The sequence below is a fragment of the Cnephaeus nilssonii genome, assembly GCF_951640355.1.
Source record: "Cnephaeus nilssonii genome assembly, chromosome: 7".
NCBI lineage: Eukaryota > Metazoa > Chordata > Mammalia > Chiroptera > Vespertilionidae > Cnephaeus > Cnephaeus nilssonii.
Genome location: NC_137078.1, coordinates 13,384,102 through 13,411,093, shown reverse-complemented (window position 1 = coordinate 13,411,093; position 26,992 = coordinate 13,384,102). Strand labels below are relative to the sequence as shown.

Sequence of the window (26,992 nt, the reverse complement as noted above, 5' to 3'; positions counted from 1 at the left end):
AAAAAATTCAAACAGAAATGGCGGCAGAATGGAGCTTGAGAGAGCAAGCCAGGGCTGCCGGCGGCAATAGGGGAAGCAAAGCTTTCCGCACACCCCGGCCGGGCCCACCCGCTTAAGGCAACAAAGTTTCAATTATAGAAGGTGAATTAACTGCCACAGAAATGGCTGCCGGCCAGAGGGAGCAGCAGGCTTGGCTCCACTCTAGGCTACAAAGTTTCAATTGTAGAAGTAAAATAAATTCCAGATACCAGGGCCTCCGCTTGCGTTGCCAGGGGGCGTGGCTGGCCTGCAAACCACCACAGGCCCCTCGCTCAGGCCGCCCCACGCCCCAAGGGAACCCAACCCTGATCTGGGACGCCCTTCAGGGCAAACCAGCTGGCCCCCACCCATGCACCAGGCCTCTAGCCTATCTAATAAAAGAGTAATATGCAGATTGACCATCACTCCAACACACAATATGTCTGCCTCCATGTGGTCCAAAATCCTGCCCCCATGTGGACACAAGATGGCCACTACAAGATGGCCAGCAGGAGAGGGCAGTTGGGAGGCACCCGGCCTGCAAGGGAGGGCAGTTGAGAGGGACCAGGCTTGCAAGGGAGGGCAGTTGGAGGTGATCAACCCTGCAGGAGAGGGCAGTTAGGGGTGACCAGGCCGGCAGAGGAGGGAAGTTGGGGGCAAACAGGCTGGCAGGGGAGCAGTTAAGCATCAACCAGGCTGGCAGCGGAGTGGTTAGGGGGCGATCAGGCTGGCAGGCATAAGCGGTTAGGGGCAATCAGGAAGGCAGGCAGGCAAGCAGTTGGGAGCCAGCAGTCCTGGATTGTGAGAGGGATGTCCAACTGCCGTTTAAACGGGCAGTTGGACATCCCTCCAGGGGTCCTAGATTGGAGAGGGTACAGGCTGGGCTGAGGGACAACCCCCTCTCCGTGCACGAATTTCATGCACCGGGCTTCTAGTATATATATATAAAAGGCTAATATGCAAAGTGTCCCCACGGGAGTTTGACTGGGAGACCAGGAGTTCTATCGCTTGCTATGACGTGCGCTGACCACCAGGGAGGCAGCGCAGAACGAAGGAAGGCCCTGGCCAGCAGCCAGGGAAGGCCCCGATTAGCCCTGATCGCCAGCCAGGCCTAGGGACCCTATCCATGCATGAATTTTGTGTACTGGGCCTCTACTTTGTGATATCCCTGTCTTTAATTTTAGTTCTTTTCGGTCAAGATTTTCTTCATCTCATGACTATTTAATGAAAATTGATTCACATGAACATAGATTTTATATAAAGACTAGAGGCCCAGTGCATGAAATTCATGCACAGGTAGGATCCCTAGGCCTGTCATGCTATCAGGGCCAATCAGGTTCCCTGCCTCTCAGCCTCCCCGGCTCCTCTTTCCCTAGCTCTGCTCTGCCTCAGCCGCTGGTCGCCTGCCATGTTCCGCGCCGCCCCCTGGCGATCAGTGCATGTCATAGCGAGCACTCGAACTCCCTGTCTCCTGGTCGAATTCCTGAGGGGACAATTTGCATATTATCTTTTATTATATAGGATTATCTTAAAAGTTAAAAAAAAATTGGTATGAAGTATCATCCCCTAACAGATGGGTAGGAGTATGTAGTTTGTACCATGAAGATATTCACTATGCACATGTTTATTTTCTCAACAGATATTTCAAATTAATTTCCACATATTGGAAGTTTGAAGCAATCAAGCTCATCGTTCTAATATTAAAAAAAACAACACACAACTATCTTACTTCTAAAACATAAAATCCAAACATCAGTCCATACAAACTGTGTACATTCTCAAGGGAGCAAAGTAGTAAACTTTTTTTTTGGAGGGCAATTTGACAATATATATCAAAACAATAAACAAAACCAAAAACTTCTGATGAATCTAAATCTAGGAATTTATCTTAAGAGAAGTAATCATAGATATCCATTTGGATTTGACGAAAAGGAAGTTCCTTGCAGTGTGTTTCACAGTTAAGACTGTGCTGTAATTCAGACTGTGTAATTATGCTCAATGACACAGAAAGGTATAGATGAGAAGTCAAGCCTGGCACAGAGAACAGTGAGCCATGTGTTCTTACACACAAACTTACATGTAGAGCACACTGAGTAAAAAGCTGGCAAAGTCAGACCCTCTTGCCCACTCTCAACTATTGATTCATTTTCTAGTCTCTCAGCTACAAGGCCATGGACTCTCTTCACCCTTTTCTCACACTATAAATACTGTGGTACAGCTGTCAGGCTTTTATTACTGTAGCAAAATACTTCATACTTGAGCATGAGTTAACCTCTAGAGAAGTTTTGTAGGCCATGAGGCTGGTGGTGCAAAGGCCAAACCAGATCCAGATCTGGCTCACCATGATGACACCATCTGTGGACATGGTTCTAAGAAACCATGTGAAAACCTACTCTAGTTACACATCAATTCTATAAACCCTGTGTTTTATTGCAAATGAAAATTAAATAGGAAAAACAGATTAATTATTCAGAATTAAGAACAGACCTATCCACAGCTAAAAAACTGGTTAAAGAGCTAGACAACTTTTTTTGAACTCCTCAAAGAGCTGAGGTTGCAAGGGAACCAAATGACCTGAAATTCAAGGGGAAGACTGGGGCATACAGGCTGTCTCATCTGTGGCAGAGTATAAGTGGAAGGCAGGGCCTCTAAAAATCAGTAAGAAGGGATCAGCTAAAACTCTAAAGAACTGCTAACGGCTGAGTGTGAGCTAGCATGACACATACTAGTAAAAGCTTACTCATAAGAAAGATGGGGATGGGGACGAGGCAAGAGATCAGTCACAAAATTAACAACTCAGCATGGAGGAGGGGTCTGCCACTTCCATGGGAAAAGTATGAAGGTCCACTCACCTAATCTGACCTTTCTCTCAGGCCTTTGGGGGAAGTGCAGCAAACTTCACTGAACCATTAGAACAGAGGGAAGGAGAATGTGTGGGAGGGGAAAAACCCTTTTATCCCTTAGGCAGGAGAACAAATAACTGATAAAGCCCCATCTACAAGGCTCAGGAACAGAGAGCCTAAAACAGAGATGGGACTAGAACAAATAACTGGCCTGATCCCACTCTCCCTCCCACCTTCCTACCCTAGCCTATCAAGAAATGAGTGGGGAAAAACACAGCAGCAGTCTACTTCCAGGGGAGGGGCAAGACCACAGGCGGACGATGACACAGGCCTACAGAGACAACTGAAAGCTGATGGCAGAGCACAAACATTGAGGAAAAACCCTCCAGCAATCTCAGTAAAACAAAATCCAAATCCAGCTAAGCTCCTGACTAAAAGGACTCAATCCCCCAACTAGCTGCTTAAGATGAACCATACCCTTTTCTAGGCATAAATATTATTTATCTCAGTCTCTCTTGTTTCATATAAGATATCCAGCATTCAAACAAAAACTAATACACAGAGAACAAGAAAATAATACAACTCATTATCAAGAAACAAAGCAAACAAATTAAAAAAAACACACCCAAAAAACAGACTCAGATAATGGTAAATAATTATGATACATACAAAAGGACCTACCAGGAAAGGTGGACAACTTGCATAAACAGATGGGGCATTTCAGCAAAGACAGAAACTTTCAGGAACAGTCAAACATGAAAGCCAGAAATAACAACAAACCTGGGGGTGGGGAAGAATATGATTTGCAGAATTGCTACATTATCTTAAAAGTCCTGTTTTCCAATGAACAGGTAAACAATGAGATCAAGGAAAAAAATCAAGATACCTTGAAACAAAATGGAAAATGAGAACACAACAACCCCAAATCTATGGAACATGATGAAAGCAGTCATAAGAGGGAAATTCATAGCATTACAGGCCTCTCTAAGGAAATAAGAAAAATCTCAAACAAACAATCTAACTTAATATTAATACTTAAAGGAACTTGAAAAAGAAGAACAAACAAAACCAAAGTGAGCAGAAGAAAGGAAATAATGAAGATCAGAGCAGAAATAAATGAAGTAAAGAGTCTAAAACAACAATACAAAAGATCAATGAAACCAACAGCTGGTTCTTTTAACGATAAACAAGATTGACAAACCTTTAACCTCACTCATCCTAACTAATAATAGACAAATATGCAAATTGACCGCACCTCCAACACACCCACAAGCCATGTCCACCATCCAATCAGAGCGAGTATGCAAATTAACCCAAACCAAGATGGCTACAGCCACAGAGAGCAAGGTTTCCTAGGTAACAGAGGAAGCCAAGCTTTCTGCCTGCCCTGGCCAGGCCTAAGCCTCCACTCAAGCTACAAAGTTTCAATTATAGAAGGTAAACAAATGGCGGCAGAATGGAGCTTGAGAGAGCAGGTCAGGGTTGCCGGCGGCAACAGGGGAAGCAAAGCTTTCCGCACACCCTGGCCGGGCCCACCCGCTTAAGGCAACAAAGTTTCAATTGTAGAAGGTGAATTAACTGCCACAGAAATGGCTGCCGCCCTGGAGGGAACAGCAGGCTTGGCTCCGCTCCAGGCTACAAAGTTTCAATTGAAGAAGGAAAATAAATTCCAGATACCAGGGCCTCTGCTTGGGTTACCAGGGGGCGTGGCCGGCCTGCAAACCATCACAGGCCCCTCGCTCAGGCCGCCCCACACCCCAAGGGAACCCCCACCTGATCCAGGACGCCCTTCAGGGCAAACCAGCTGGCCCCCACCCCTGTACCAGGCCTCTACTCTATCTAATAAAAGAGTAATATGCAGATTGATCATCACTGCAACACACAATATAGCTGCCCCCATGTGGTCAAAGAACCTGCCCCTATGTGGACACAAGATGGCCACCACAAGATGGCCAGCAGGAGAGGGCAGTTGGGAGGCACCCAGCCTGCAAGGGAGGGCAGTTGTGAGGGACCAGGCCTGCAAGGGAGGGCAGTTGGAGGTGATCAACCCTGCAGGAGAGGGCAGTTAGGGGTGACCAGGCCGGCAGAGGAGGGAAGTTGGGGGCAAACAGGCTGGCAGCAGAGTGGTTAGGGGTGATCAGGCTGGCAGGCAGAAGCGGTTAGGGGCAATCAGGAAGGCAGGCAGGCAAGCAGTTGGGAGCGAGCCATCCTGGATTGTGAGAGGGATGTCCGACTGCCCGTTTAGGCCCGATCCCGGTGGGAGGGTTGGGAGCCAGCCATCCTGGATTGTGAGAGGGTTGTCCAACTGCCCGTTTAGGCCCGATCCCATATTGGAGAGGGTACAGGCTGGGCTGAGGGACAACCCCCCTCTGTGCACGAATTTCGTGCACCGGGCCTCTAGTTAAGAATAAAAGAGGACCCAAGTTAAAAAAAAAAAAATCCAGAATAGAAAGAGGAGAAGTAACAACTGATACCAAAGAAGTTCTAAGGATTATAAGAAAATATTATGAACAACTATATGCCAACAAATTGCACAAGCTGGACAAGATTATATGTTCTTAGAAACAGATAATCTTCCAAAACTGAATCAGAGACTCTGAATAGATTACAACTAGTGAAGCTGAAATAGTAATTTAAAAACTTCCAACAAACAAAGGTCCTGGTCTGGATGGCTTCACAGGTGAATTTTACCAAATATTCAAAGAAGAACTAACACCTATCTTCCTCAAACTATGCAGAAAAATTCAAGAGGAGGGAAGACTCCCAAGCTCATTTAAGAGGCCCACATTATCCTAATCCCAAAACCAGATAAAGGTAGTTATAAAGAAAATTATAGGCCAATATCCCTGATGATGTTAAAATCCTTAACAAAATATTAGTAAATTGGATCCAGCAATACATCATGATCAAGTGGGACTTATTCTGGGGATTGGTATAATATAAAAAGAAATGTTTTTATTGATTTTTAGAAAGAGAGGAAGGAAGGAAAAGAGGTAGGAAGAAACACTGATGAGAAACAAATTACTGGGGATCAGTCCGAAACCTGGGCGTGTGCCCTGACTGGGAGGAATACAACTGTTACCTCTTGGTTTCTGGATTGATGCTCAACCACTGAGCCACTCCGGCCAATTCAGCTTTCACTACTCTTATTCAACATAGTACTGGAAATTCTAGCCACAGCAATCCAACAACAAGAAGAAACAAAAAACATCCAAATTATAAAGGAAGAAGTAAAAATGTCATTATTTGCACATGACATGATACTGTATATAGAAAACCTTAAAGATTCCCTGAAAAAACTACTAGAACTGATAAATGATTTCTGTAAAGTTAGCAGGATACAAAATAAATATTCAGAAGTCAGTTGCATATCTATACACCAATAATGAACAATCAGAAAGGGAAACTAAGAAAACAATCCCATTTACAACTGCTTAAAAAAAAACAAAACACTTAGGAGTAAATCTAAGCAAGGACGTAAAAGACCTGTACTCAGCAAATTCTAAGACACTGAAGAAGATTCAAATAAGTGGAAAAATTATCGTAATTAAAATGTCCATATTATCTAAAGCAATCTATAGATTCAACGCAATTCCTATTAAGACACCAATGGCATATTTCACAGAACTAGACTATTTCAAAAATGTTTATGGAACCACAAAAATCCCAAATAGCAAGTGATCTTGAGAATGAAGAACAAAATTAGAGGAATCATGCTACCTGATAGCAAGCTATACTACAAAGCCATATCAATCAAAACAGCAAGGTACTGCATAAAAACAGACATACAGATCAATGGAGAATAGAGAGCCTAGAAATAAACCCACACTTTTATGGTCAATTAATATTTGACAAAGGAGGCAAAAACATACAATGGGGTAGATAGTCTATTCAATGAATGGTGTTAGGAATATTGGATGCAAGCAAAAAAATGAAACTAGACCACCTTCTTACAACATACACAAAATAAACTCAAAATGAATTAAAGACTTAAGTGCTAGACTTGAAACCATAAAATCCTAGTTGAAAGACACAGGCAATAAAATCTGGGACATTTCTCATAGCAGTATTTTTTCTGATATATCTCCTCCAGTAAGAGAAACAAAATAAAAAATAAATGGGACTAGATCAAACTAAAAAGCTTTTGCACAAAGGAAACCATCAACAAAATGAAAAGGTAATCTACAGAATGGGAGAACATATTTATCAATGACACATCTGATAAGAGGTTAATATCCAAAATTTATAAAGAACTTATAAAATCAACATCAAAAAAAGACAATCCAATTAAAACATTGGCTAAGGACCTGATTAGATACTTCTCCAAAGAGGACCTAAGATGGCCAATAGAAATATGGAAAGATGATCAACATCACTAATCATCAGAGAAATCCAAATTAAAACCACAATGAGATATCATGTCACACCTGTCAGAATGGCTACCATCAATAAATCAACAAATAAGTGTTGGTGAGGATGTGGAGAAAAGGGAAACCTCATGAACTGTTGGTGGGAATGCAGATTGGTGTAGCCACTGTGGAAAGCAGTATGGAGTTACCTCAAAAACTTATAAATGGCCATGGCTGGTTTGGCTCAGTGGATGGAGCACTGGCCTGCGGACTGGGGGATCCCAAGTTCGAGCCTCGGTGGGGGCGTGCAGGAGGCAGCCGATCCATGATTCTCATCATTGATGTTTCTATCTCTCTCTCCCTCTCCCTTCCTCTCTGAAGTCAATAAAGATAACATTTTTAAAAAACACAACTTAAAAATAGAACTCCCTTATGACGCAGCAATTCTACTTCTGGGACTATATCCAAAGAAACACAAAACATTAATCCGAAAGAATATATGCACACCTATGTTTACAGCAACGTTTTATTTTTTACAAGAGCCAGTATTTGGAAGCAGCCCATGTGTCCATCAGTAAATATGTGAATAAACAACCGGTGGTACATTTACACAATGGAATACTACTCGGCTGCAAAAAAGAAGGAAATCTTACCTTTTGTGACAACATGGATGGCCCTGGAGAGCATATGTTAAGTGAAATAAGCCAGTCAGAGAAAAACAAGTAAAGTATCATATGATTTCACTCATGTGGAATCTAATGAGCAAAATGAACAAGCAAAATAGTGACAGAATCATGGCAAAGGGTATGAATACAAAGAAAAGTTAAGAATTGGAACCATCACTAGTTAGATAGTTCTACTCTAATGGTTGAAAATAAGGATGTCTGATATCCCTGGGACACTGAATAAGTGGACCCACAACACTGTTTTTCTCCCATTGTGGATTGGCTGACTGCCACAGCCCTTGAATCTGGAAACAGAGCTTTGAAATGGGCTTTGATCAGGAGTTCCTCTCTTGTATCTTTGCCATTGCTAAGAGAATATGATCAGTTAGCCTGCTGAAGGAGGAAAAAACAATGAGTCACCCCAGCTATTTCAACTGAGGCCATTCAAGACCAGGTAAGAATTTTAAATATTCACCCTCATCTGAAACAGTACAGCTCAAGCTCTTGAGTTAGGTTGTCTCAAATTCTATTTCTGCCACTAATCAGCCAATAAAATAGGAAAAGATGCTCGATGTCACTAATCATAAGAGAAATCCAAATTAAATTAAATCCAAATCCAAACTTGTCCTTGAAAGAGTTGTTGAACCTTTCTCATCAACAAATGGAGATCATAATAGTAGCTACCTCACAGCTATCCTATATAAGGAGATAATATGCAAATTGACTCTCACGCCCTCAGAAGATGGCTGCCTACGACCAGGTTGGCAGTGGGGTTAGTAAGGGACAACCAAATGACTGAACAAGCAGGCTGCATGGGGCAACCAGGCCGGCAGGGGGGTTAGTGAGGGAAGACCCAATGACTGAATAGCAGGCTGCATGGGGCAACCAGGCTGGCAAGGGGGGGGGGGGCAGTTGGGGGCAACCAGGCCAGCATGGGGGGCAGTAAGAGGCGACCAGGCTGGCGGGGGGGGGGCAGTTGGGGGTGATGACGCTGGCAGGGGGGGTAGTGAGGGGCGACTAGGCAGGCAGGGGGGCAGTTGGGAGTGACCAGACTGGTGTGGGGGGGGAAGTTGGGGGCAACTAGGATGGCGGGGGGGGGGGGGGCAGTAAGGGGTGACCAGGCCAGTGGGGGGGGGGGCAGTTAGGAGTGACCAGGCTGGCAGGGAGGGGACAGTTGGGGGCGACCTGGCTGGCAGCGGGGGGCAGTTAGGGGCGACCAGGCTGGCGGGGGGGATGTTAGGGGTGACCAGGCCGGCAGAGGGGCAGTCAGAGGCGACCAGGCTGGTGGGGGGGGGGCAGTTGGGGGCAACCAGGCTGGCACAGGGGGGCAGTTAGGGGCGACCAGGCCAGCAAAGGGGGGCAGTTGGGCACAACCAGGCCGGCAGGGGGTGAAGGGGTGACCATGCCAGCAGCAGGGGCAGTTAGGAGTAACCAGACCGACAGGGAGGGGACGGTTGGGGGCTACCTGGCCGGCATGCAGAGGCAGTGAGGGGCGATCGGGCATAAACTGGCAGTCGGACATCCCCCAACGGGTTCTGGATTGGAGAGGGTGCAGGCTGGGCTGAGGGGACCCCCCCTCCCATGCACAAATTTCGTGCACCAGGCCTCTAGTCTCTCTCTCTCTCTCTCTCTCTCTCTCTTTCTCTCTCTCTATACATATAAAAGGCAAAGTAGTCGAACGACTGTCCGATACATATGATGTGCACTGACGACCAGGGGGCAGACGCTAAACACTGGAGCTGCCGAGCTGCGGTGACTTGGCAATGGCAGTTCTCAGGTGACGTACCCTAGAACCAGAAAGTAGGAAGCCCGATTCCTCATGGGGCTGTGCAATTCCACCTTCAGCCGTGCGTTATGTTGTTGCTATGGTACTGTTGGCCCCAAATATGGTTACTGACGAACTGTGGTGACCTGGCAGCAGTGGTTCTCGGGTGACGCACCCCAGAACCAGAGAGCAGGAAGCCCGATTCTTCACGGGGCTGTGCAATTCCACCTTCAGCCGTAGGTTATGTTGCTGCTGGGGCACTGTCAGCCCCGAATCTGGTTTACTGTACACTTGCGTTTTCATTCCACACGCTGGACGACAGCAACTTTGCAAAGTGCCCTCTCATACTCCAGGACCCCTATCCTATATAATAAAAGGCTAATATGCAAATTATCCCCTTGACAAAGAGTTCCACCTGGGGGGGCCCAGCTGGCCAAACCCATGGCCCCTCCCCCAGACAGGCCCCGCCCCCAATCAATCCCCACCCCGATCGGGGGCGGGGCTTGTGCCCCTCCTCCTGGCCGGCTTGGCCCAATTGGCCCCAATGGGCCGGCCAGACCCCACCTATGCACAAATTCGTGCACCGGGCCTCTAGTTTATCTATAATAATAAAAGTGTAATATGCAAATCGACCAAATGACTGAACAGCAGGTTAACTGGACAAACTTTCAGACGACTTTCCAGACAACCATGCTATGCTGGCACCAAGCTAGCCAAGGTGGGTGTGATGCAATTGGTTGGGGATCAGGAGGCCCAGCCATCACCACATGATCACCCCACAGAGGGAGGCCCAGCCAGGTGGGCAGGGCCTCCCACTGTGCTGCGATCAATCACGGAGCCCCGGCCGGGTGAGCAGGGCCTCCCTGTGCGCAGTGATCAATTGCGGAACCCCGCAATCGATCGCCTCAAAGTAGGAGGCCCAGGCTACCTGACTGGCAGTGCTGCGGTGGTTGGGCGGGGCCCCCCTCTGCAGGGCATTGATCTGGGGGCCCTGCGATCGATCGCCCCACAGAGGGAGGCTCAGGCCAGCCAAGAGATCACACCCTATGCCTGTCGCCTGCAAGGGAGGAGACCAGTGGCGGGAGGTAGGGGGTGTGTGTGGGGGTGGTGCCACACAGATGGCAAGCAGGGAGAAGGAAAGCCCCCCCCCCCGGCCAGCCTCACCCCCAATCGCACCCCCCCAGCTCCTTACCCTGACAGGAGGGAGCCTGATTCCATGCGGTCCCTCCCCCGGCCAGTGTCGACAGAATACGTCTGAAGACCAACTATTGGCACAATGTACCTCTGCAGCCAAAAGAAAGCGTCTTCGTCGACAGAATATGTCTAAAGAACAGCCATCGACAAGTACTACCAATACTGGTAGGAACTGCCTTCATAGCGTAAATGAAGTAAATGAGCATGCAATTATCGAACATAGTTGTGGTGGAATGACTGTTACATGTCAATTCTGCCTATCACTAAATTTCTCCAATGATAAACCATCTGATGGAAAATTTACTCTATGTTGTAGGAAAGGTAAAGTTTGTCCAAATGATACACATTTTCCAGAATACCTGGCATATTTAAAAAAATTAATGATAAATGAAGATTCTGACAGTAAAAATTTCATGGAAAATATTCGACAAATAATTCAATAAAAAAATCTGAATTTTGCTTCAATGGGTGCAGATATTGCATCACCCTCAGGATATTGGCCATACTGTTTTAGAATACATGGACAAGTTTATCACTGTACTGGAATGGAATTTTACATCCTTTGGGTGGTGTTTCTTGGAAGTTTGCTCAACTCTATATTTTAGATACGGCTGAAGCGACAAGTAAAAGATTAGCAATGCCAGAAAACCAAGGTTGTTCAGAAAGACTCATGATCAACATCAACAACCTCATGCATGAAATAAATGAATTAACAAAATCATACAAGATGCTACATGAGGTAGAAAAGGAAGCCCAATCTGAAGCAACAGCGAAAGGTATTGCTCCCACAGAAGTAGCAATGGAGATTAAATACGATCGTAACAGTGGTCCAGGTAGATATAATTCTCCCTGTGTAACCGAGGTTGCGGTCATATTCAGAAACAAAGATGGAGAACCTCCTTTTGAAAGGGACTTGCTCATTCATTGTAAACCAGATCCCAATATTCTGAATGCCACTAAAATGAAACAAATCAGTATTCTGTTTCCTATATTAGATGCAATGACATATCCTATTCTTTTTCCACATGGTGAAAAGGGCGGGGGAACGAATATTGCATTAAGACTCAGAGATGACAGTGTAATTGACAATAATACTAGATGCAAGGTAAGGACGAGTCACACAAATGCAGTATTATGGATTTCATCTCTCCATCCGGGACACATTCAATCCTATTTTAAATTCAGGAAAATTAACTCAACAGTATATTGTCGACTCATATTAAAAAATGGAAGCCAATCAGATAAATTTCATTAAAGCAAACCAATCTAAGTTGAGAGTTTGATGGATTATCTCACATCTAAATCTGAAAATGACAATATGCCAATTGGTAAAATGATAATACTTCCATCATCTTTTGAAGGCAGTCCCAGAAAAATGCAGCAGCGATATCAGGATGCTATGGCAATTGTAATAAAGTATGACAAGCCCAATTTATTCATAACCATGACATGCAACCCAAAATGGGCAGATATTGTAAACAATTTAAAATGCTGGCAAAACGTGGACTGCCTTATGCTCACTTATTATTGATATTAGATAGTGAATCCAAATTACGAACAGAAGATGACATTGACCGTACAGTTAAGGCAGAAATTCCGGATGAAGACCAGTCCCTGACTTTTTCAAATTGTAAAATCAAGTATGGTACATGGACCATGTGGAATACAAAATCCAAATAGTCCATGTATGAAAAATGGAAAATGTTCAAAGGGATATCCTAAAGAACTTCAAAATGCAACCATTGGAAATATTGATGGATATCCCAAATACAAAGGAAGATCTGGTAGCACCATGTCAATTGGAAATAAAGTTGTTGATAATACTTGGATTGTCCCTTATAACCCGTATTTGAGCCTTAAGTATAACTGTCATATCACGTTGAAGTCTGTGCATCGATTAAAAGTGTCAAATATTTATTTAAATATATCTATAAAGGGCATGATTGTGCAAATATTCAAATTTCTGAAAAAAATATTATCAATCATGACAAAGTACAGGACTTCATTGACTCCAGGTATGTGAGTGCTCCTGAGGTTGTTTGGTGACTTTTTGCAATGCGAATGCATGACCAATCTCATGTAATCACAAGATTAGCTATTCATTTGCCAAATGAACAGATTTTGTATTATTGTACTGATGATTTTGCTGAAGTTATAGATAGGGCTAAAAGGCATAACTCGACTTTGATGGCTCGGTTCTTATTGAAAAGAGAAGATTCCAACACATGTAATTATTATTATTGGGAGATTGCACAACATTATGTTTAATAATTCTTCGTGGAGAAAACGCCAAAACGACGGGAATAAAGTATTAGGTAGGCTGCTCAATGTGAGCTTTAGAGAACCAGAATGATATTACCTTAGACTTTTGCTTCTGCATGTAAAAGGTGCAATAAGTTTTGCTGATCTTCGAACTGTAGGAGGTATAATTTATGATACATTTCGTGAAGCTGCTAAATATTGAGGATTATTAATCGATGACACTATCCTTAATATGCCCAAACAACTATGGCAACTTTTTGCATATATGTGTGTATTTGGATGTCCTTCTGATGCAGACACATTATGGGATGAGAATAAATCTCATTTTATTGAAGATTTCTGTTGGAAATTACACCGAAGAGAAGGTGCCTGTGTGAAATGTGAAATGCATGCCCTTAACGAAATTCAAGAAATATTCACATTGCTTGGAATGAAATGTTTGCATTTCAAACTTCTGGACTATCCTTTATTAACGAATACAACTACATGTGATGAATCGTACAAGTGACAACAGGCAGAAGTTTTGATAAATTCTCTGAACGATGAACAGTTGGCAGCCTTTCAGACTATAACTTCAACCACCGAAAATCAAACTGGACACCGCAAATGCTTTTTCTTGGATGGTCCAGGTGGTAGTGGAAAAACATATCTTTATAAAGTTTTAATACATTATATTAGAGGTCACAGTGGTACTGTTTTACCCACAGCATCTACAGGAATTGCTGCAAATTTACTTCACGGTGGAAGAACCTTTCATTCCCAATATAAAGTACCAATTCCATTAAATGACACTTCAATTTCTAGATGCAATATAAAGAGTGAAATTGCTAAAACCATTAAAAAGGCCCAACTTCTCATTATTGATGAACGCACCATGGCATCCAGTCATGCTATAAATGTCATAGACAGATTACTAAGAGAAGTTATGAATTTGAATGTTGCATTTAGTGGGAAAGTTCTCCTTCTTGGAGGAGATTTTTGACAATGTCTCAGTATTGTACCGCATGCTATGCGATCAGCCATAGTACAAACGAGTTTAAAGTACTGTGATGTTTGGGAATGTTTCAGAAAGTTGTCTCTTAAAACAAATATGAGACCAGAGGATTCTGCTTATAGTGAATGGTTAGTAAAACTTGGAGATGGCAAACTTGATAGCAGTTTTCATTTAGGAATGGATATTATTGAAATCCCCTGTGAAATGATTTGTAACGGATCTATTATTGAAGCTATCTTTGGAAATACTGTATCTATAGATATTAAAAATATACCTAAACGTGCAATTCTTGTCCAAAAAAATGAGCATGTTCAAAAATTAAATGAAGAAATTTTGGATATACTCGATGGGGATTTTCACATATATTTGAGTGATGATTCAATTGATTCAACAGATGATGCTGAAAAGGAAAATTTTCCCATTGGATTTCTTAATAGTATTACTCCTTCAGGAATACAGTGTCATAAATTAAATTTTGAAAGTGGGTGCAATCATCATGCTACTGAGAAATCTTAATAGTAAATGGGGTCTTTGTAATGGTACTAAATTTATTATCAAAAGATTGCAACCTAACATTATCAAAGCTGAAGTATTAACAGAATCTGCAGAAGGAGAGGTTGTTCTAATTCCAAGAATTGATTTGTTCCTGTTGGACACTGGTCTCCCATTTAAATTAATTTGAAGACAGTTTCCCGTGATGCCAGCATTTGTGATGACTATTAATAAATCTCAAGGACAAACTCTAGAAAGAGTAGGAATATTCCTACCTGAACCTGTTTTTGGACATGGTCAGTTATATGTTGCTTTCTCTTGAGTTCGAAGAGCGTGTGACATTAAAGTTGTAAATACTTCATCACAAGGGAAATTAGTCAAGCACTCTGAAAGTGTTTTCACTCTTAATGTGGTATACAGGGAGATATTAGAATAAGTTTAATCAATTTATCAGTCATTTTTTGTATCAATGTTGTTTTTATATGTTTTTGTTGTTATTTCATGTCTTTGTTGTTGTTATATCATGTTGTTATTGTTTATTTATTAAATTTATATATTATTTTCATATACATTTTACTAATTTTCTTTAATCACTGATACTTCTATTATAGAAAAAGGGCAAATAGCGATATTAAAATATTTCCTCTAATTAATTTCCTTTCAATGTGCACAAATTTTTGCACCAGGCCACTAGTGTCTCTCTCTCTCTCTCTCTCTCTCTATATATATATATATATATATATACATATATATATATATATATATGGCTAAGTGATTGGCTGTATGTCCAATGTGCACTGGTGATTTAAAAATAAATGTTGACTCGCACATGTGCGATACATATAAAGCTCTCGCTGGCACCAATTGTTGATCGTGAATTTGGTTGACACTTCTATTATAGAGGAAGGGCGAATAGCGATATTAAAATATTTCTTCTAATTAATTTCCTTTCAATGTGCATGAATCTGTGCACCGGGCCACTAGTTAGGTGAATAAATGACTGCTATGTGTAAAGCACTTAATAATAGTCCCGAATGTTCATTGAATACTCAATGGAGATATGCTATAACTGTTACATACACAATATTTTAGTTTGCTTTTAAATTTCCTTCGAAATTGATTTTATTTCTCATTTTCTGAACTATTTTTTATTTTTTTTATTTTTTTATTTTTTTTTTTTAATTTTTTAAAAATATATTTTATTGATTTTTCACAGAGAGGAAGAGAGAGGGATAGAGAGCCAGAAACATCGATGAGAGAGAAACATCGATCAGCTGCCTCCTGCACACCCCCCACTGGGGATGTGCCTGCAACCAAAGTACATGCCCTTGACCGGAATCGAACCTGGGACCTTGAGTCCGCAGGCCGACGCTCTATCCACTGAGCCAAACCGGTTTCGGCCTGAACTATTTTTTAGTAGCATGTTCATCTTTTATAATTCTAGAACTTAAAAAAATTATTTTAAATAAAGTATCAATGTATTTTTTATCCTTGGACTATACCTTTTGAAATAAGAGTCAAAATGAATATTATTATGTCCCTATATATTTTTTTAAAAGTAGGTCTAAGAAAATAGTTCTAGTGGAAATTTCTAGTTCATACTTCATTGTCTTGTCAATCTCAGATAGCCAGCCAAGCCAGACATGGAAGGAAGCCCAGCCAAGATTAGAGATGGCAATTCAACAACCCCAGATGTGTAAATAATAAATGCTATACACCCTGAGGTTTCGAGACCATTTGTTACACAGCATTATTATAGTGATGGATAACTGATATGCCCAATATACAGTACTTAAAAAGTCTACAGCAAATGGTCTTCTTAATGATGAAATCTGAATTTTTTTTCAGAGATAAAGACCAAGAGAGCAATAAGTAACATAAGATTTAAATGATGTCATTTATAATAGCATCAAACAAAGTATTTTACAAAACCCAAGGAATTAATCTAAGGAAAGACATGCAAGGTCTCTACTCAGAAAATTGTAAAACATGTTCATTAATTGTAAAGATACCAATTCTCCTTAATGATGAGATGGAATGCAATCTCAATGAACATTCCAGTAGGTTTCTCCCTGGGGAGTGGAAATTGGCAAGCTGACTCTACGCTGTATATGGACATGAAAAGGGCCAAGAGGTAACCAACCAAGGCACTCTCAAAGAAAAACAAGGAGGAGGACTTTCTCTAGGAGATATCAAGATTTAAAGATACCATAATAAGACAATGTGGAATTGGCATAAAGACAGATAATGGAACAGAACAGAATAGATTGACCTGCATATAGAGTCCCTGGCTTTTGCTGGTTCAAGCAGTGATGAAAGTGGAAGATTACGTATCTACATGTGAAAAATTCTAGAAGGCAACAAAAGAGAATGGGTCTAGGGATTAAGGAAAGATTTCTTAAAACAGCAGGAAAAACAAAAGAGAAAAAAACTGGAATTGGAGTACTTAAGAATTTCTGTTCATCAAAAGACTATCAGAGAATAAAAATAAATAAATAAATCAAGCACATACTAGGAAAAGACCTTTGCAATACTCCTGAGAAAGGGTTGTATCAGAGTCTGTGTAAAGAGCACACTGGGCTTGTATAAACCAATCAAATATCAACATGGATCCAGTTCATATGGATGAAATACTGCAGTGAAAATATGGAAGGGAGTCTAGGGTATTTCCAAGATTGTTAGAGGGGAGTTCCGTAGTTATATGATATCAAATTATACTTCCAAAGGTGAAGGGGTACAGGAGGAGATGGGAAAGAACTTGGGTGACAGCCAACAGAGCCAGACCAGGGGTTGGAGGGTCAAATCCGGGCTGCCGCCTGTCTCTAAGAACAGTTTTATTGGAATACAGCTATACTCATTTGTTTACATGCTGTCAGTGGTAACTTTCGTGCTACAACATTAGAGCTGAGTAGTTGTAACAGAGACTGGCCCCAAAGCCTAAAATATTTACTATCTGGCTTTTTACAGAAAAAAAAAAAAGTGTTCTGATCACTAGGCTAAACTGTCCCCTTATGTTCAGTGTAACTTCCCTATTAAGGGATTGGAGAGTGTTCCCTGGAAGACTAAAAGGAGATAACTGTTTAGCTAACAGGAATATTTTAAAGCCAAGGATTATTTTTTAAAGTCTAAATTGCCAGCTGTGCAACCAGATCTTGTTTTCTGTTAAAAGCCAACAGTATGACAATGTCATAGAACCACTAAAGCTATCAACTTAGACATAGAATCATGGCTTATATTTTAAAACTCTTAACTTCTAAAGTGATTATGGGAATGATATAAAGAAAATGTATTTGTTCCAAAATAGATGCCTTAAAGGAGGGGTGGGGAACACCCGGCCTTCTAAATCATTTGGTCTTGCCCTGCCAAGGCAAATGCAGGTGTCCTAGTGGCCCCTGGCAGAAAAAAGTTTCCTCATCCCCACCTTAAAGCAAGCAAATAAAATCAGGTGCTACTGCCAGCCAGCGTGGCTCAGTGGTTGAGCATAAACTTATGAACCAGGAGGTCATGGTTCAATTCCCGGTCAGGGCATATGCTCGGGTTGCGGGCTTGATCGCCAGTGGGGAACTTGCAGGAGGCAGCCATCTCTCTCATCATTGATGTTTCTAGTTCTCTCTTCCTCTCCCTTTCTCTCTGAAATCAATAAAAACATATTTTAGAAATAAAATAAAATCAGGTGTTATTAACATTACTGAAGGATGAATCATCTCCATTCCTCAGGTAGTTCAGTAAAATATATTTTGACATAATGCTGTTTGTATTTTGTACTCATGCCTATTTGAGGGGCAGGTATAAAGTTCTTATTAAAAAACAATTCCCAGTCTCCTGCACAGCCCCAGAGCAATGAAATAGTCCTTCTTACCCTTTTCTTTTTTAAAACAATCCAGGCTCCCTTCTGAGTTGTGCCCTTCTTCTTAAGTGTATTTGAAACTTCAAAATAAATATCATGATAAAAACAGGGCCCTGGCCAGGGAGCTTGGTTGGTTACTGTGTCCTTTTTTTTTTAAAATCCTCACACGAGGATATTTTCCAACTCATTTTTAGAGAGATCGAGAGAGAGACAAAGAAAAATAGCGATGTGAGAGAAACACATCAATTGGTTGCCTCCTGCACTTGCCCTGACCAGGGCTCTGGCCAGGGAGGATCCTGTAACTGAGGCACGTGCCCTTGACAGGAATTAAACCTGGGACCCTTTGGTCCGCAGGCTGACACCGTATCCACTGAGTCAAAATGGCTAGGGCTAGAGTGTCCTCTTGATATGCCAAGGGTGGGGGTTTGATCCCCTGATCAGGACTACAAGAAGCAACCAATGAATGCATAAAAAAGTAGAACAAACCATGTCTCTCTTAAAAAAAAAAAAAAATCATGATAAAAAACAAATGAAAGCAATGGTAATTTCTGGAGAAAAAATTTATCTTGAAAACCATATAATTTTGACTTTGATCATAGATCAGTGTGAATATTTGGTCTGTTTGTTTTCCACAAACTTAAATAAGGGAAAAAACAAAAACCTGGCTCACCAGACAGCATTACACAGTAATTTTCAAAAGCAAATGTTTTTGGGGGCTTCTTCCCATCCTACCCCCAAGATTCCAATGATTCCTGGGAGTAGACTAACTTCTATGTTCTCAGAACAAAGAAGACTAACCTCATATTCTTCAAGAGTCCTATAAATCTCAACAGTTATATCTTTTATCTCAAGTTGTTTCCACATTAGATCCATCTTTAGAGCCCTCACCACCTAGATGTCCATTCCAACAATCTTATAATATACTAGAGGCCCAATGCACGAAGATTCGTGCAAGAATGGGTCTTCCTTCCCTTGGCTGCCGGCACCGCCTTTGCTCCGGCCTGGAGCCGCCTTTCTGCCTTTGCTTCGCCCGGAGTTGCCTTTCTGCCTTTCCATGCTGCCCAGAGTCCCGGAGAGGCTGGGTAGTGCGGAACGCCTGCATCCCGCCCCTGGGCTGCTCGGCGCCTGTGTATGTAAATTAACCCGCTATCTTGTTGGGTTAATTTGCATACACACTCCTGATTGGCTGGTGGGTGTCATGAAGGTATGGTCAATTTGCATCTTTGTCTTTTATTAGTGTAGATTGTACCTTTCCAAAACACACTTTGAAAGAGGTAGGCTTCCTTTTTGTATATACAGATATATGACAATTGAGTTAGTAATTGCTTATCTCTTCATATTAACAGGCATACCATCTCTTAAGACACAAATCCACTGCTTGAAAACTGAAACTAAGAGCCTTAGAAGAGGCTCTCCCACACTGACTAAAAACTGGTCCTTAATAAAGACTTGAAAGAAATAAGGCACACATCAACAAAATTTACTGTGGTGGCTCTAACACCAACTCTGACAGGGTCCTTTGAAGGTAAAATTCTATAATCAACAACTTTGAGTGTCATATTTATATCTATGTCATTGTTAGATTTGGAGGACAAATTTAGCTCTGGCCAAGTGACTCAGAGCATCATCCCATACACCAGAAGTTTGTGGTTTTGATTCCCTGTAAGGATATGTACAGGAGGAACTGATTGCTGTTTCTCCCTCACATCAATGTTTCAAGAAAAGCAAATTTCATTTTTTTATATGCTACTTTTATATTAAAAGCACACATTCTAAACAATATTTTTAAAACTACTCCAATTTTAAGCTGAGAAGGTGGCCCTCTACCAGTTTCATAGCCTCTCCCCGTACACATTTCTTCTCCCCAAATTTAAGCCATGCCACATTTAGGGAAAATATGGTATCATTTCTATTTTATAGTTTCAAAAAAACCTATCAAGTTCTGTAAGAAAAGGAAATACTTATAGTTAAACCAACTATTCATTCATAAAACAGCAGTACAGTTCATTTTTAATTCTCTGTGGTAATAGGAGTTCGGCAGAGTGCTAAGAGCTTGAAAACAGGAAAATGAAGATAAGCCTTGCTCTTACCCTATTTCCCTTCTCATTCCTCCTTCACCGGTCTTATGAATGCCAATGCAAGGACTTACGCAGTGTTAAAACACACCATTCTTGTGGTGCTAGTGTGTTTTTCAAGTTTATTTTGAACGTTTTAATTTGGCCATCCAAGTCTGATATATTTCTATTTCCTGTTTCTTACATGAGGATGATGAGCCTGGGAAATACCAGTTTTGTGTTTCCCAATGCCACTTACCCTGAGGTAAAGTGCTAAACTGAGCTTCTCACCTCTCCATAGCAGAAGGCCCTGATAAATTCTATAGGAACCAGCAGTGTGAAGGCTATGGAAGTGCTTCCTCTTTAAGAACTCGAGGCTCAGTCTTTGCCCTTCCCCCATCACCTTTGTTGCAGACTTGGAATATTTGGCTTCTCACTAATTTAGATAACCTTCCCTGTTTTCATCTAAGAGAGGGCAGGTAGGTGGCTGGCTGAGCCACCTCTACTTGGTCTGAAGGGCCTGGGGGAGCAGGCAGCCTCTCTCTTTCAACACAGCTTTCTCTCCCAAGGGTGTAGCTGAGAATAGCCTTATAATCAGAGAAAGAGCTCCATGGAGCTCCTCCTCACCTGCCCTGAAATACATTTAAAGCAACTGCTTCAAATGCTGTCTTGCTTTGAATAACAACCATCCCCATTTTCTAATAAGAAAGTAGCCTTTCTCTACAGATGGACTGTCATATACTTCTGGGTTCCTAGGTACGGATGCGAGAGGGCAAGTCAGTATTCCTACTCTTCACTCCTGGAAATAAGGACTGCTCTGAAATATGGGATTTTTATTTTATTTTTGTTAATCTTCGGGTAGGGAGAAGCTTCTTCAAGAGAAGCTTTCTGTAAATCCTGAGCCACCATATAGGCATCCTTTTACTCTCTTGCTCAGAACACTTCAGCTGTGGTGTGAGAGGACCTCCACTTAATACCTAGCTCTATAATTTACTAGCTCTGTGACTTAAAGCAATTTGGTACACTTTATCGGTAAACAAGGGCCAGTAATATTTATAACATTTGCTTTACAGAGTAACTGTAGGAATTAAACAAAAATACTCAAAAAGTGACTCAAACTATGCAAATGTCATATACTATTACTAACATCACTGATAAATATGCTCTTCTACAGAACAAGGCAAAAGAACAGAAATTTGATGCCTTTGACTAGAGACCTCTCTGAGAATGATTCTTTTTTCAATTTTTTTATTGATTAAGGTATTACATGTGTCCATATCTCCCCATTGCTCCCCCACCCCGAGAATAATTCTTTTTAATTGTTTATTTATCGGTTTGAGAGAGATTGATTTGTTGTTCCACTTATTTATGCATTCATTGGTTGATTCTTGTATGTATGTGCCTTAACCAGGGATCGAATCCACAACCTTAGCCTATCGGGACGATGGTCTAACCCAGTGGTCGGCAAACTCATTAGTTAACAGAGCCAAATATCAACAGTACAACGATTGAAATTTCTTTTGAGAGCCAAATTTTTTAAACTTAAACTTTTTCTAACGCCACTTCTTCAAAATAGACTCGCCCAGGCCGTGGTATTTTGTGGAAGAGCCACACTCAAGGGGCCAAAGAGCCGCATGTGGCTCGCGAGCTGCAGTTTGCCGAAAACGGGTCTAACCAACTGAGCTACCTGGCCAGAGCTCGAGAATGATTCTTTTAACTGTCACAACTTTACTTTAGTATAACTGGGCTCCCAAACACTCTATATTAAGTCCATTTCTTTTTTTTAAATAATTTATTTTTTTAAAGATTTCTTACTGATTTTGAGAGAGAAGCATCGATCAGCTGCCTCCTGCACACCCCCTAATGATGATTGAGCCTGCAGCCCAGACATTTGCCCTGACTGAGAATCGAACCAGCAACCTTTCAGTGCATGGGACGATGCCCAACCAATTAAACCACACGGGCCAGGGCTTAAGTCCATTTCTGATATTCATGAGTATTTCTTTTCCATGTATCTTTCTCAGTTCAAACAAATAAACCATCTTGCCATCTTTAGTTGAGTTTGTGATGACAATGACTGCTGAATTCTCAGCACAAGCTCAGATGTGGTTTTCGCTACCTTGGGAAGCTGCTTTAGTTGTGATTTAGAATCTGCTTCTTTCCACCAGAGTGATTTTATTTTCTGACATAATGAAATGGAACTTGGATGCAGCTGTTGCTAGGTTTTTCAAAATGTGTGATCACAAAAAAAGGCCAGGTTGGATAAGCCACACCTCTGCGAGCCCTTCCTCCAGATTCAGGCCAACTTGGTAACTGTTCTTGGGACCTCCCACAATGCCTGATACTGTGATGGAAAATCCACGTGCCCCAGGATGCACTTCCTGTGCTGGTTCTGTTAGGCAAGTGTTCTTACAGTGGCTCTCTTTACAACTTACCATGAGCTTATCAGACGGACAGAGACTAGTTATATCATATTGTTGGGCTTAATGTACAGAAAACCCTCAGGAGGATGGTTTCCTATGTGTAAAGTCCAATATATGAATAGCACGTCACCTCACTCACACTGTTAGCACCGAAGGAAAAGGACACCTTCTTTTGCCATATCTCCACCCAGTATCACAACTCACCCTTTTGGGTCTTTTGATGACATAGAATGTTAGTATCTTTTTATATTATTTTCATAACTAGAGGCCCGGTGCACGAAATTAGTGCACGGGGGTGTGGGGAGTCCCCTCAGCCCTGTCTTGGCGTGCAAAGACGCCAGCATCCCTCACCCCGACCTCTAGCCAGAGGTTCCTCCCCTCCTTCTGCACAGGTTCTGGGAAGATGCTTGTCCTGGGGCCTCCTCAAGGCCCTGGCCCACGACGCCCTGCAGTTCGGGTACTCGGGGGCTTGGGATTTCAGGTCTGGCTTCCTCACCTGGCATGGTGAGCATCAGCTGCCATGGTAGCCTTTGCCTTAGGAGTCACCCCCTTGGACCATACTACTTGCGAGTGTGTGTGTGGGGGGTGGCCTCGGTGGCAGTGATTTGATGTCTGTAGCATGCCCGCTGACACCCACCACCGCGGCGCCACACTGGTCCCGTCTGGACTGCTGGCAGGGGGCTTCCAGTCTGCGACTGGGGCTGATGGGCTGCGACTGGGGGCTGCAGGTGGAGGACCCCGGCACCCATAGGGCTGTCAGCATCAGGAACTGGAATGATCCATTTTTCTGGTTCCTCCCCTGCCGCACGGATGCTGAGCTCCGGGTCCCACAGGCCCGTTCATCCCGCTGCACGGCCAGTGGGGGCGGGGACGTGGGCGCGCAGCACCAGAGGCTGGTTCACTCCCGCCACACGGCCGGCCGGGGCGGGGATGTGGGCTCGCTGCCCCAGAGGCCCCTTCTGTGCCGCAGCACAGCCATGGCGCACACTGAGCTCGCGCTGCCGCTGGTGACGGGAGCTCAGCGTCCCGCCAGCCCCAATCAGTCCCGCTCAGCGACGCGGCAGCCGATTGCGTCGGCGGGAGGCACGGGGGGCGGGGACTCGCGAGGATGGTGGGGAGGCATGGGGGGCGGGGTCCTGCCGACGTGATCGGCCTCCGCGCCGCTGAGCGGGGACTGAATGGGGCCGGCGGGACACCGAGCTTGCATAGCCAGCGGCAGCGCGAGCTCAGCGTCTGCGCCATGGCTGTGCTGCGGCACAGAAGGGGCCTCTGGGGCAGCGAGTCCCCGCCGCCGCCGCCCACGCCTCCCACCGGTCCCATTCGGTCCCCACTCAGCAGTGTGGCGGCCGATTGCGTCGGCGGGACCCCACCCCCCGCACCTCCTGTCAGCCCAATCGGCCACCCCGAGTCCCGCCCCCCACGCCTCCCGCCGGCCCAATCGGCCACCCCGGCCACCCTGAGTCCCGCCCCCCGTGCCTCCCGACGTGGGCGTAGCGGAGTGATGGTTAATTTGCATATTACCTTTTTTTTTAAAAAATGTAGGATGAACACTGCACTTTTGCATATGCCACTTCAGTAAACAGAAAGCTTTAAAATACATCATTTAAAACCACTTCTAACAAACAGGATGCTACTCTCACAAGCAGCTCCTGCAGAAAACAGATGACCCTCCGGGTTACATACAGGTGATGATGGCCTGAAGTTGTCTGAATAAATTAGAAGTGGCCCTGCTTACTCCCCAGAAGGGGTCAGAGCAAATTTTCCAAAACCAAAGCAAATTGTTTTCTAATGGTCAGGAAAAAAAAAAATCTCCAACTTGCAAACAGGCTAAAGAATGCCCACATATCATTTTGTCGTGCTGGAGAGCACTCTTGAGATATGTCCACCCAGGATTAGGTGATTCTTTTTAAAAAATATATATTTTATTGATTTTTACAGAGATGAAGGGAGAGGGATAGAGAGTTAGAAACATTGATGAGAAAGAAACATCTATCAGCTGCCTCCTGCACAACCCCTACTGGGGATGTGCCCACAACCAAGGTACATGCCCTTGACCGGAATCGGACCTGGGACCCTTCAGTCCGCAGGTCGATGCTCTAGCCACTGAGCCAAACCAGCTAGGGCAAGGTGATTCTTTAGGGCTATGTACCTTTGTTTGATTTACTATTTAGCATGAACTAGGATATTTTATAACTCCAGAAGGGCACATATTAATTTTCAAAAACTGATAGTGATACAAATGAAAAGCATTGCTTAGAGACACAAATGATGTCTATTCCAGGGAAAAGACAACACCAAAAGTTAGCTTTATGGCCTGTGGTAAACTCACAGCTCAGGCATTGTCTTTTAAGTAGGACAGTTAACCCTTGAACAGCATGGGTTTAAAGTGCATGAATCCACCTATAGGTGGATTTCCACCCCCCTACCCCCAATAAATAAGTAACCTACATGTATTTTCTCTTCCTTATGATTTTAACATTTCTTCTCTCTAACTTCCTTTATTGTAAATACGCTATATAATACATATAAAATACTAAATGTGTTCATCAAATATTTGTTATTAATAAGGCTTCCAGTCAACAGTAGGCTATTGGTAGGTAAATTTATAGGGAGTCAAAGTTTTATGTGGGTTTTTGACTATGCAGGGGCTAGCACCCCTAATCCCCCCTCCCTGGGTTGTTTAAAGGTCAACTATGCTTAACAGAAGGTTTTATGCTTAAGAAAACAGACCTTGTAATCTTGGCAGAGCCAAGGATGAAGGCCAGCTGATCCACAATTCCAGGGAGTGCTATTCACCAGGGAGTACCAGGGAGAGAGAAGCCTTTAAAGTTTATGCTGCACTGGACACAGCAAAGACAGTAAAACGCTGCCCCAGGTGCTCTGATTGTGGACTGTCACTAGTAGTTAGCTTAATCTGCAAAGCTAAAAGGCTAAGTAAACCAGACTGAAATTAACTTCCTAAAGCAAACTCTAAAACATCTAGCTTTAGTCTAGATTAGTGTTTCTCAAATTAGGGTCCAAGGACATACTATCAAGAGTCTATGAGGTGAACAACAGGTATTAAATCCTATGCTTTGACTCTAGTGATCATCTACACGGACTGATGGTGTGCCTTGTGGCTTTTAGGCCCCCTTTCCATCAGGCTATTGTCAAGGATCACCTTCAACTGTGATTCTGAACCCGCCTTCCGTGACAATCACTGAGGGACCACCTCCATCTCTGCCAGTGGGCCTGGTATTCATGCTGCTCTAACAAATGAGCTACCAAGACAGGGCTCGTTAGTTAATTCTTGTATATGCTTTAGCCGGGAATTGAACCTGCAACCTTGGCATATCAGAACAGTGCCCTAACCAATGGAGCTACCCGGCCAGGGCCACAGGGAATTTTTAATGTTTTTCCAATTGAGGGGGAAATGTTTTTCAAGGGTACTCCAAGTGATTGGCCTTTAGAGGGATCCACATATGATGCACACTGAAGAATAATGGCCCATGAGCCACCTGACAGCAGGCAGGGACATTTATGTATCTTTTTGTTTATGGACAGCTAGCAGCGTGGCAGGGAACACAGAACTCTAGGCAGAGCTAAACCACAGAATCAACGATCCACCTTACAAAGACATACTGGCTTAAGATGAGAATCACATGGTGAAAACCAAGGGGTCTATAGAGAACATTTAATCTAACATTTTATACATGAGAACAAAAGCCACTCAAAGGTCAAGAGAGAAAATGACCTCAGCACAATAGGTTCAAAATATAAAACAAAAATCTAAAAGCCACAATTTGCTGTTACATAAATACAATATTAACAAAAACAGTAATTTTAAATCCAGTTTTGAGCATCTAAGACTACTTTAAAACTATAGTAGAGCCAAACAAACTCCAATGGTCAACTTTTCTTTCAATTCTTCCACAAATCAAAGAAAGACACCTAACCTACTGTGGCTTTTTCTGCATTTTCCAATAGCTGCCCCATTTTCCATAGCAGGACATCTGGATAACATCCTGTCCTTCCAGTAATCCAGCTCAGGGGCCACCCATCTGTTGTATGAGTCCCAGTTCCAATGTGGATGTGTTACACAGTAAT

General features: G+C 42.9%; 1 protein-coding gene across 2 annotated transcripts in view; it reads right to left on the bottom strand.

Annotated features, from left to right (window-relative positions):
* Positions 1-26,992, bottom strand: part of CDYL (chromodomain Y like) — a 229,569-nt gene that overhangs the window by 43,129 nt on the left and 159,448 nt on the right. The gene's annotated exons all lie outside the window — the stretch shown is intronic.